We start from the raw sequence: 12,403 nt of genomic DNA, 5'->3' as shown, positions 1-12,403 counted from the left end.
TGCAGGACGTTTGGCAGAGAACACCAAGATTGGCAAATTTGCCACTGACTCCTTGTGCTCTTCACAGATGAAAGCAGGTTCACACTGAGCACATGTGACAGACGTGACAGAGTCTGGAGACGCCGCGGAGAACATTCTGCTGCCTGCAACATCCTCCAGCATAACCGATTTGGCAGTGGGTCAGTAATGGTGTGGGGTGGCATTTATTTGGGGGGCTGCACATTTCTCCATGTGCTTGCCAGAAGTAGCCTGACTGACATTAGGCACCGAGATTAGATCCTCTGACCCTTTGTGAGACCATATGCTGGTGCGCTGGGCCATGGGTTCCTCCTAATGCAAGACAATTCTAGACCTCAAGTGGCTGGAGACTGGCCCCAGACCTGAATCCAATTGAGCACATGTGGGACATTGTGTCTCGCTCCATCCACCAACGCCATGTCGCACCACAGATTATCCAGGAATTGATGGATGCTTTAGTTCAGGTCTGGGAGGAGATTCCTGAGAAGATCATCCGTAACCTTATCAGGAGCATGCCTAGGCTTTGTAGGGAGGTCATACAGGCATGTAGAGGCCACATACACACTACTGAGCCTCATTTTGTCTTATCTTAAAGACATTACATCAAAGTTGGATCATCCTGTAGTGTTTTTTTCCCTCTTTAACTTTGAGTGTGACTCCAAATCCAGACCTCCATGGAGTGATACATTTGATTTCCATTGATCATTTTTGTGTGATTTTGTTGTCAGCACATTCAACAATGGTGAAGAACAAAATATTTAATAACATTTCATTTATTCAGATCTAGGATGTCTTATTTTTGTGTTCCCTCCTTTTTATTGAGCAGTATATATACCGTATTTCGCGCCGTATAAGACGCTCCGGAATATAAGACGCACCCAGGTTTAGAGGGCAAAAACCAGGGGAAAAAAAATATACATACTAAACCTGGTGCGTCCATGTTCCAGGAGCGTCTTGTACATGTTCTAGCCCAAATGGTGTCCTAGTGTATCCCCATGTGTCCTGATGTGTGCGCCTGTGTAACCCATGTCTGCCCCATGTGTCCAACGTGTCTGCCCCATGTGCCCAGTGTGTCTGTCCAGTGTGTCTGTCCAGTGTGTCTGTCCAGTGTGTCTCCCTGTGTGTCTCCCCTTGTGTCCAATATGCCCCCCATGCGTCTGATATGCCCCCCATGCGTCTGATATGCCCCCCATGCGTCTGATATGCCCCCCATGCGTCCGATATGCCCCCCATGCGTCCGTTATACCCCCCATGCGCCCGATATGCCCCCCCATGCATCTCCTGGTCCCCCGTGCTGCAGAGCATAGATAGCCGCAACGTACCTAATCAATGCTCCCGCAGCGACGTAAGACCTCCGCGCTACCCCCCGCTAGCCTCCTCTCCCTCCCCCTCGTCTTTCCTGACCCCCCCTGTGCTGGAATGTATGGCGGCAGCTTACCTTCCAAGCGCCTGCGCTGGATGCAGACATCGGTCTCCACGCTACTTCTCGTTCTTGTGTCCAGCTTGTACTGATGGCGCGTCATCAATGCAAGCCGGACACAAGAGCGAGAAGTAGCATGGAGACCGATGTCTGCATCCAGCGCGGGCACTTGGAAGGTAAGCTGCCGCCATACATTCCAGCACAGGAGGGGTCAGGAAAGACGAGGGAGAGGAGGCTAGCGGGGGGTAGCGCGGAGGTCTTACATCGCCGCGGGAGCATTGATTAGGTAAGTTGCGGCTATCTATGCTCTGCAGCACGGGGGACCAGGAGACGCAAGGGGGAAGCGGACAAAAAGGCAGGGAATCCCCAACATGGCGGCGGGGCGGCGGTTCATATCGGCGGGCGTTCGGAAGTTGGGGATTCCCTGCCTTTGCCGTATGAGACGCAGGGACTTTTTCTCCCCATTTTTGGGGGAGAAAAAGTGCGTCTTATACGGCGACAAATACGGTATATCAGAACATATATATATGAATCAGAGCCAACCATCCTCTCAGAAGAAGTTGCATGAGCAATAAGCCAATTACCTAACAACAAGGCTCCTGGCATTGATAGAATCCCTTTTGAAATTATAAGACACATACCAATTGCAGCCATCACTGCAATATGCCAGAAGATCTGGGAAACCAACACATGGCCAAAAGAATGGAAACGATCAGTTTTTATTCCATTGCCAAAGAAGGGAGATTCTAAAGATTGTTCTAATTACTGCACAATTGCCCTCATTCCTCACATGAGCAAAGTGCTTCTTAAGATCATACATCAATGCCTCAATCCAGTCATTGACAGAGAGTTACCTGATGATCAAGCAGGTTTTAGAAGAGGTTGTGGCACTTGCGATCATATTGCGAATCTTCGATGGATCTTGGAGAAATCCCATGAATATCAGAAGAATGTCTATATGTGCTTTATTGATTATAAATAAGCCTTTAAAAACAAGGAACACCAAGAGCCCCAATAGTGTAATATGTACTGGTAAATGGTTACTAGATAGAGTAAATATTAATACTCACAAACCAGGGTTACCATTAGGCAACCACTGTAAAGGCAGGTGGGGATATTTTCCTGACCCCACTCAGGAATAAGAAGTCACTCTCTGTAGATGAGGAAAAAAGGGGGTTCAACCCTCCACCCAGGGTGGACTCAATATTATGCAGGAGAACAGAGGCGCCAAAAGGATAAAAGGAAGCTAAATGAGCTTAAAAACCAAATTCTTGGTAAATAGAGGAAGTAGTGGTGGACTTACCTCCTCCAAGTAGACACACAACGACTGTAGTAAAGACACTAATATACAAATAGAGGCTAGGGTTCATGATATATTACGTCAGATAATAGAAAAATGTATTGTCAAAAACACAAATGACACAGACTAGCTTGACTGCATGCAAAAATCAGCTTCACTAAAACACCAGTAAAAACTCGCTGAAAATCCAAGTGTCATGAATTCAAGCTCATTACCTAAGTCCTATTACTATCTGACCTAAGCCGGCATCATTCGTCCACCCACGCATACACACAATGGCGCCCATGCACTCAAAAGCGCTGCCTTGTTCTTCTGTGTAGCGTGATAACTGAGGATACACTCCCCATAGGGGATAATGAGTCCACCTGCACAGCAGTGATGTAAGTGCTGGACAATCACCTCAGGAATAGATATATATTCTCAGCACAGGAGAGTCACTCTTACCACCTCCGCTGTGACATCTTGAGTGGGTACCCGCTATGAAGCCTTGGCCCGATGGAATCCCGATATGGGGAGGAACAGTCCAGCTTCCGGAAAAAAACTTGGGTTGCGCTCACCAGATCTTATCCAACTCACTATGACGGCAGAGTAGACTGCACTACGCCGGATCAGCGTCTCAGTACTGCGCGTAACACCCGTTTCCTGCTGGCCTCATAAACAGACCACACGGCCGGTAATGGCGACACAACGCAGGAACAGCAGCGCTTGTATTGCAGGGCTAATTCATCGGTTGGCGCGGGTGTGACGTAGCCATGACACTTGGACTCCGCCCATCGACGCGTTTCCCGCCCCTCACAGGCGATTCGTCAGGATGTAAAACTGGGCGTATTCATTCTTCCTTATATACACTGCTCCTATTTCCACTACGCCTCCCACTTAGCAACTGTTGCCACTGTACACAAAGTTCCAGGAAGTAGCAGCGAGAGGAACATAGTTACGTATTATTACAGTCATTGTTAGCTCACACATGAAAGTGGTCATAGACAAAAGATCTCTTATACACCCCTTCTTGATCAGTTCATCTATATTCTCATATATAACATAGTTGATTGTTTTTCATTTTTCAGAAAAATAATATATATATGACACCCTGCTATACCCAGGAAGTACGCAGGCGTCCATTAGAGGCATCGCAGAGGTCGTAGTGAATGCATTAGAGTCCTCCTGTTTTGTAAAAAATAGCGCATGCTTATTATCCACCATACATTCATTTGCGTCCATTCAGAGGTTAGCACATTCCTTCGCCTATCACTAGCTAGTGGTTCATGGGGCTTTCAGTACACCTTTTTCCTTCTAGTGTAAATCTGTTTCTTTAAATACGGCTTTAGACTAAAATCATTGTTAAGGCCATAGGGGCTTAGGGTCTGCAATCGGAAGATCCACATTCCCTCTTTACATAACAGTTCATTGGTCATATCCCCCCTCCGCCTTGACATATTCAATTTATAAATACCCTTGAATAGTGTGCCCTGTAGTTTACGACCATGGTATTGGGCATAGTGCTTACCCAATGTCGTGTCCATGTTTCCATTCACAATATTACACATATGCTCAAGAATGCGAACTTTCAAGGCTCTCTCTGTCATCCCTCTGTACATAAAGCCACAGGGGCAAGACACCATATAAACAACACCTTCAGTATCACAATTAATAAAGGATCTTATTTGAAACTCATTAGAGCCTCCACTATCCCAAAATGTCTTGGCCTTATGTACATAGGGACATGCCTTGCATTTCCCACACCTATACATCCCCTGAATTGGGGTTTTATTTAGCCATGTTGTTGGGGGTGGGCTTTTCCTATATTCACTGCTAACCAGCATGTCTTTCAAATTGTTGGCCCTCCGTGCCACAACCTTTGGACATGGATCTATCATCTCCGCAATCTCTGCTGAGCCTGTGAGTATATGCCAATGGCGACCTAATAATTGGTGTAGCTTGTCCCAGTGAACTCCATAAGTGGTAATCAACCTGACCCTACAACGACTGTAGTAAAGACAGTCAATATATTTTATTTATGAACTCCAAATATGCAACGCGTTTCGCAGGTTTGATCCCACTTCATCAGGCAATAACAACGGAGCAATAGCATATGTGGTCAGTAGAAGAGCCAGGCAGAGACAACCTTTGAGGCCGTCACAGAGCAGCTGTATTCATACTGACATTAGATTACACACAGGTGCACTCTATTTAGTCATTAGCACTCATCATGCAATGTCTATGGGCAACTGACTGCACTCAGACCAAAGGGGGCTGAAAAATTACGCACACCCCACTTTGCAGTTATTTATTTTTAAAAAGATGTTTGGAATCATGTATGATTTTCAATCCACTTCTCACGTGTACACCACTTTATATTGGTCTTTCACGTGGAATTCCAACAAAATTGATTCATGTTTGTGGCAGTAATGTGACAAAATGTGGAAAACTTCAAGGGGGCCGAATACTTTTGCAAGCCACTGTAAACCCTTGTGTTATGACTCTCTCCTGAACACTACATAGTGAGAGAACAGGGTGCTTGTCAGCACTGGGCACCTGTGCCTTGGTAGAGTATTACCATTTTTAGCCCTCATCTTAGGTCTGGGACCCACTAGAAATCGCTAGTCACAATCGGTCAGCATTTTTGTAGTGATTTATACCATTTTTTTCTGGAGCGATTTCTTGTGTTTTTTAATCAATTTTGAATTTAATGCAAGCAGTTTGTACAGCAAGTACTATTTCCAAAAGAGTTTTGAATTAATAGGTTTTTAGTCACTTAAACTTTTGATTGGTGGCTCAGCAGTCTGTGTGTGTTTTTTGAGAGGAGATTTTGTGCCTGGTTGTAGTATTTGGAGAGTTTCTGGAGATTTATTGGGTTATTTTCAACACTGCCAAGGATGTATGTGACAGTAGTTTTGCTGTTGTCTGGCAGCTTTGGCCAGTAGAAGAAGGGCCAAAAATTCTGGTTGTATCCAATCCTAGAGAAATGTGAGAGGAAAGGACAGTTGTGGACCCTGTATACTGACCTTTGAAAACATCCATAGAAGTTCTTTGCCTACCCTCGGATGTCAATAGCAAGGTAAGCAGCTTTGTCTCCATCCATGATTGTGTGACATGTATATATTTAATTTGGACAGGCTCAATTGTCATAGGATAGTAGTGTTTTTTTTGCCAAATCTCCTATAGTCCTTACCCCCTTAATTTATATTTAAAATATGTGTCCCTGGTATTTACTCCATATACATTTATTACCACATACAGTTTTGGCTAGATAGTGCACTAGGCCATTGCTTATACAATATAGTACCTAACAGTTCTGAAAAACATTATGTAGAAATAAAGTAATAGTAGTAAATGATAATAGTTTGAGGGAAACTGAAATCTTTTTATATTATTATTGCAATTGTTAGGTGCATGTGCATCTTTAACAGTACAATCATGTTCCTTTTGTTTTTTATTTTTAAACATAAAGTACCAACATAATAGGTGCATGTGCACCTTTAACATAACAATCTTCTATCTTCTTCTTTCTTTTTTTTTCTAATATAACGTGCCAACATACTGTAATACCCTTCAACAGTACAAAAGTTTATTTTATTTTTTATTTACATGAAGTGCCAACATATTAGGTGTATGTGCACCTTCAACAGAACAACCTTTTTCACATAAAATACCAACATAATAGGCGCATGTGCACCTTCGACAGTACTATGCTTTTTGTTGTTTCTTACACATAAAGTGCCAGCGTAATAGGGGCATGTGCACCTTCAACAGTACAACAAACACTTTTTTTTTTTTAACACAGTTCAAAAAAACACAGTCTGCCAACAACACATATCTGATAATGACAATTTATGTTTGTTTTGCTAGCTTTGACTGTCTACTGAGAAGACTTGATTATGGCTTATCGCATCAGGACAACAGACTCAGAAAGACCATAAGCCCAATTGGCTGCTGCTAACATTGAGGTAATAACCCTGTTTTTTGTTCAGTGCAATATGATAGGCATGATTCACTAAGCTTTTTAACCTTATTTATGTTACATTTTTAAGCTTCCAAAGAGCAAAAATATAATATAATTAAGGTTAGAAAAGTAATATTGAAATTAAGTTAATCGGGAACAACTTACTTTGAGTGATTAATTTGCTTGTAAATGTGCTGAAAGGTTATTTTGTTGTGAGAAATTTTGTGAATAGTGCCCAATGAGTTGAAGTGCATACACACACCCAGTGTCGGTTGGTCAATAACTGTTCATTTGTACCACTTCCAAGTACTATGGCCTGACGTGTTCAAGAATTTGAACATGGGGGTGTACGTAAGCTTCCATAGTATTAAGAAGTGGTCAAATTTAAATAGTGATTTACCAGCCTTAACTACATTTTTATTCTAGGGGAATGACCCAAAATGTGAACAGACACTATACAATTTACAATGTACCACTTATTTGTAGTAGTTCAGTATGTGGTCCGGAAAACTACCTGTGAAGTGATACATTTGGTGGGTGTCAAATAAAGTGCCAATGTAGCATAAATAACGGAACAGATTTTAAAACAAAACTTTAATGAGATTACACATCATCATGAAAATCAGAGAAGCTGCTGTGGCTGAATTGTGAGCTACTAGTATTGGTACTTTTCTGTCTTGCCAGTGGTGGGGTTAGCTCTATTGTTCAGTAGGGGTTTGTGGGGAGGAAGTACTCATGCCTTGGGTAGCACTTAGATGGCCTTGATCAGATCGCCTGTAGTTGTCAGCCTGTAATAGTAGCTTGGTACATGCTTCCTCTCTTCCATATACAGTGCTGCCCATAATTATTCATACTCCAGGCAAATTTTGACTTAACTACATAACGACCGTGTCACGCCCACGGGCGTGACCGCGACGGCAGCCCTAGGACCATCTAACGCCAATTGGCATCAAGTCCTGGAGCTGCAGTTTCCCAGGGAATGGCTGCGCGCATGCGCAATCATTCCCTGCCAGTTTCACCGAGCGGAGCTCCGTGATTAGCCTGCTAGCCGCCGATCACGGCTAACAGGCTGTTTGTAAACGAAATGGGAAAGAAATCCCCTTTGTTTACATCCGTACAACACTGCGGTCTCCAGCAGCGCTGTGCGAGATTGGCGATCCCCAGCCTCTGATCGGCTGGGGATCACTGTCCTCTCATAGGCTGATGACTATGAGAGGCGGAACAGGACGGATCGCCGTCCTGTTCAATGCAGTACACGGAGGGGAGGAGGGAAGGGGAGGGAGGAGGGAGGGAGAAACAGCCTGATACAGCCTGAAAAAAAAAATACAACTGCCACAGCGTTCAGACACCTCAGGACGGCATGTCCCCTAGGGACAAATAAAGGAGGTGAGTCAGATCGCTGGGCTCCATAGCTGGGCTGTGCAGGAGGCTGAAAAAACTGCACAGCCCAGCTGAGCAAAAAAGAGCCTGGTCGTTAGGGGGGTTTAACACTGTGGTCCTCAAGTGGATAAAGTTACTTTTATTTAACCAGCAACTATTTTTTTGATAGGAAATGACAGGTGTCTCCCAAAAGATAATAAGACAATGTGTAAGAGGCATTATTGTGGGGGGGAAAAAAGCTTTTATTTACATTTCAGTAAAAAGTGTCCAGGACAAAATTATTCGTCCACTTCACAAACTGTCACAGTCTGTAGGAAAATCCAAAGTTCTATTCCATTCCAAATAGTTCAAGCATCCTAATTACCCTGATTAATTGAGAACAGCTGTTTTAATCAACTCAACAGGTGAAAAACAGCAGCTCTCTGCAGTTGGTTTGTTGACAGTCATTGCTAAGACAAAGGAGCTCAATGAGGAGGACCTGTGACTGCGCGTTGTGGCTGCTGACAAGTAAGGAAAGAGCTACAAGGACATTTCTAAATGTTTTCAAGTTCCAGTGGCTACACTGCAAAGTATTATCAAGAAATGCAAGATGTTCCGTGTCAGGAAGCGGCCCACGGCACGCCTGCGTATACAGTTCCCGACTGCGGGTTTGACCGGATCACGCGGGGAGCAGCCTTATTCAAGCTACAAACGAGGTTGGGACCCCTCAAACACTTCCCACTGCCACCACTAGCCATTGTTAGTTAGACACGTCCACTCAGCTGTCGAGTGCTCAACACGCAATCTGCGTTTTCGTATTTGGGTCAGCTTTGCACTTTCCCCATACACACAATGCAATTACAATCTCATACGGTAGTGTCGCTCAATCGTACCATCAGGCATGAACTTATACACGGTTACACTTCAGTCTCTTCTAGGCTATGAGTGTTTGTTTAGTACAGCAGAAGTCAAGCTTATTAAATAACAATTTAATATTCCAGGAAAAAAATGGAACAATGCAGAAAATAATATATACAAAAGATGTACAAAAAACAAAGTAAAAAGTTACAAAGTAAAAGTTACAAGATTAAGAGTTTACAAAGATACACACAAGACAGGTTGCCGAAATAAAAGGGAAAAATAAACGTTACCGCGTTGTTTGAACGTCATTGGCGGGAGCACGCCGCTTCGACCAGTAGTCGGGCAGCCCTTAGCGTCCTTGCTATCTCCAGAGAGCTACGAGTTGTGAAGGACCTGTGCAGGTTCTTATAGGCCCATTTGGTGCCTGGGGCATTGAATGTTCCATCCTCAAAACTAACGCAATTTCCCCGTTTGTGACATCACAGTCTGCCGAGCCACTTGTCACATCTGGGCTAGCTGTGACATGCAAATGTCAGAGCTTTCAACATTCCCTTCCTCTAATTTCCACAGGCAAAAATTGTATCTTGAGAACAACAAGTATACTGTTTACACTTATAGATTTCAAAGCAATTCCTCTTCCAGCCCACTATTCAGACTAAGAGGTAGCCGACCACCTGTGTGGGCTTCAACCTGGTCGGGTAATTGTCTAAGTAAGTGTTTTCTTGCTAGTGGCTAGGTAGACAGTTCCTAATTACTGTCCACGTTCCTTTGCCTATTGAAGGTGACTGGTCTATTCAATGAAGACAATGGCAGTTCCCTTGATCTCTGCCCTGAATGCAAATTTAATCTACATACAGACTCACATTATCCAGGTGACACCTTTCAAAAGCCAGACTGGCTGACATACCTACACCTCTGACAAAATATACAGCAGATAGAAAAATGAAATAAATATTTTCCTGTCATCCTTACATCATCAGCCTCATAACTAGCTGCTATATTCCTGACATGCCCCCTCTTCCAGATGGCGCTGGCAGATTATTCTAACGAATCGTCCTGCCAAAGTCTACACTGACAGCCTGGCCTGGTGGGGTAACCCCTTAGCATCCTCAGGAGGGTTCCCCACCTGTCAGTTAGCTCCCAGCTACACGACTGGAAAGCTAGGTCAGGTTGCTGCAATGTGTCATTGTCTTTGGCAACCTGACGTAACCAATCAGGGGAATGAGGGTCCGTGACGACCGTGAATTCGCAACCATAGAGACAGTGCTGCAGCTGGGGAAGGGTTCCAACCGTCGCTACACGCACTTTCTCTATAGTGGCAGGGGCTATCTCTCGGTCCCTTTGGGGAACGTTTATCTGCCGGTCTACCTCCTCCAATTTGGACAGCTCCGAGGGAATAACTTCCCAGAACCCTCTCAGCCTGTCCCTCCCAGTCGGTGACCCGCTGGCCAGCCCCCTGAGTTCTTCTAGGCTGCTGTCAAATCGAACAGCCCCAAAGAGCTCAGTGCTGCCTGTCACACACGCCAGGAAGGCTGCAGACGGAGAGGCTCCTGGGCCCTCAGGGCCAGGTTCTGAATTGGATGTGGCTGACCCAGCAACATTTGCCACTTCGTTGGACAGTCCCTCTGCTGTAGACCTGCTAGAGCTGCGGGTTACCACTGCAGCTGAGGGAGTGCCCACATTACACACATCATGAATCACATCACATTTGGTCTTAAAAACATCTGAAGGGGGAAGATCTGGCCTGGCGCCGTCTGCCCCTTCAGTGGGCAGTTCATCTGCTACAGGCCAGCGACCACTGCGGGTTACTCCTACAGCCGACGGAGTGTCCACAGGACAAGCATCATTATGTAGCACAACACATATGATATCAACACTATCCGCCTTACACATATTGATATTTAGAACATCACATTCCACATCAACATTATCTGCAGCATTATACACAGTGCTACTCAGCACTTCACAAGTAGCATCTTTATACTGGTTGAACTCGATGGACGTATGTCTTTTTTCAACCAAAATAACTATGTAACTATGTAACTATGCATCAACAGTTCCTGCATCGATCACCTCGATAGTCCGTGCGTCATGAATGACATCATCAGTTTCTGCATTCTTTGTATCAACATGTCCCACTCCAGACCTAGGCACTGGAGAATCACTAGGGCTGGCTCCTAGTATACAGTCCGTAACCCCTGGGGCCTCACCAGCACTCCCCACTTGCACAGCATTATCAAACAGTACCTTGCAAGAGTCCTGAACTTCTGCTGGGGATGCAGGCTCCACGGGGTTTGGAGTAGGGTCATACCGGGCCACTAACTGTCCCAGGTCAGTACCCAGCAAAACGTTGGTGGGGATTTTGTCAGTTACCCCAACTTCTTTCAATCTGCTGCCGGCCCCCCAATCTAGGTGGACCAAAGCAGTGGGTATGGCTGGGGTGACACCCCCAACTCCTCTGACAGCAATCATTTTCCCAGGTATGTAATGCTCCGTGTTCACAAGCTGGGGATGTATGAGAGTCACTTCTGCTCCAGTGTCTCTCAGCCCAGTGGCAACTGTACCCCCAACCGTGACAAGCTGCAGATTCTCTGCATAGCCAGTGGCATTTCTGGTAGCACACAAAGCAGTTTGGACTTCACTGGGGTTTAAGGCCTCACTGGATTTTGGGGTCTCCCTCTTCCTCTCTGGGCAAGTCGTGCTGATATGACCCACCCTGTCACATACAAAGCATTTCCGAGTGTCAGTGATTGGTTGCTTGAATCCAGGAGACAGCAGTGCTTGCCTCCTCTGGGTGCTGGGTGAAACAGGTTTAGCAATCTGTTCTCCCCTCCAGCTGGATGTAGTAGTCCTCCGGGACTCAGGTGCTCTATGGGCGGTTTAGAAATCGGCCATTTCTGCAGCCTCATCTACTGTCTTTGGTTCTCGATCCAGCACAAACAGCCGGACCTCAACAGGACAAGTGTGGAGGAACTGGTCTTTTATCATCAGTTCCTGCAGGGCATTCAAGGTTTCAACTGACAGTCCTTTTAGCCACTGCTGGAAGGCAGTGCGCAGGTTGCAAGCATGATCCGGGTAACTGTCATTAGGACGTCGCTGCACTGTCCTGAAACGTTTGCGATACACCTCTGGCGTGAGGTGGTATCGCGCAATAATGGCTTTCTTAATTGCCTCAAAGTCTGTTTCTTCCTCCTGGGGGAGACTCACAAACGCCTCCAGGGCCTTGCCTCTCAGCCCTGGTGTGAGATATCTTGCCCACTGCTCACGGGGCACCCCACACTGACGACAAGTCCTTTCAAACCCCTGTAAGAAAGTGTCTATGTCAGAGTCCTTGTCCATAGCGGGGAACTTATCCAGGGGGATTCTGTGGACTCGCTCACCTTCGCGTTCTGCGGGTCCAGCAGACCGGTTCTGCTGCTGAAGTTTAGCCAGCTCCAGCTGGTGTTGACATTCAGCACTTTCCCTCTCGGCCTGGTGTCACTGTGCAGCTTGTTCCCTCTCA

The 12,403-nt window shown here is 45.5% G+C and overlaps 1 protein-coding gene and 1 pseudogene across 5 annotated transcripts in view; one reads left to right on the top strand and one right to left on the bottom strand.

Annotated features, from left to right (window-relative positions):
• The window catches only part of TIAM2 (TIAM Rac1 associated GEF 2), a 1,035,624-nt gene that overhangs the window by 693,747 nt on the left and 329,474 nt on the right, over positions 1-12,403 (top strand). The gene's annotated exons all lie outside the window — the stretch shown is intronic.
• LOC137571069 (uncharacterized) overlaps positions 1-12,403 on the bottom strand; it is a 32,794-nt pseudogene that overhangs the window by 19,981 nt on the left and 410 nt on the right.

This window comes from Hyperolius riggenbachi, chromosome 4 (assembly GCF_040937935.1).
Source record: "Hyperolius riggenbachi isolate aHypRig1 chromosome 4, aHypRig1.pri, whole genome shotgun sequence".
Classification (NCBI taxonomy): Eukaryota; Metazoa; Chordata; class Amphibia; order Anura; family Hyperoliidae; genus Hyperolius; species Hyperolius riggenbachi.
Note: the sequence above shows the minus strand (reverse complement) of the source record. Positions and strands in the feature narration are given on the sequence as shown.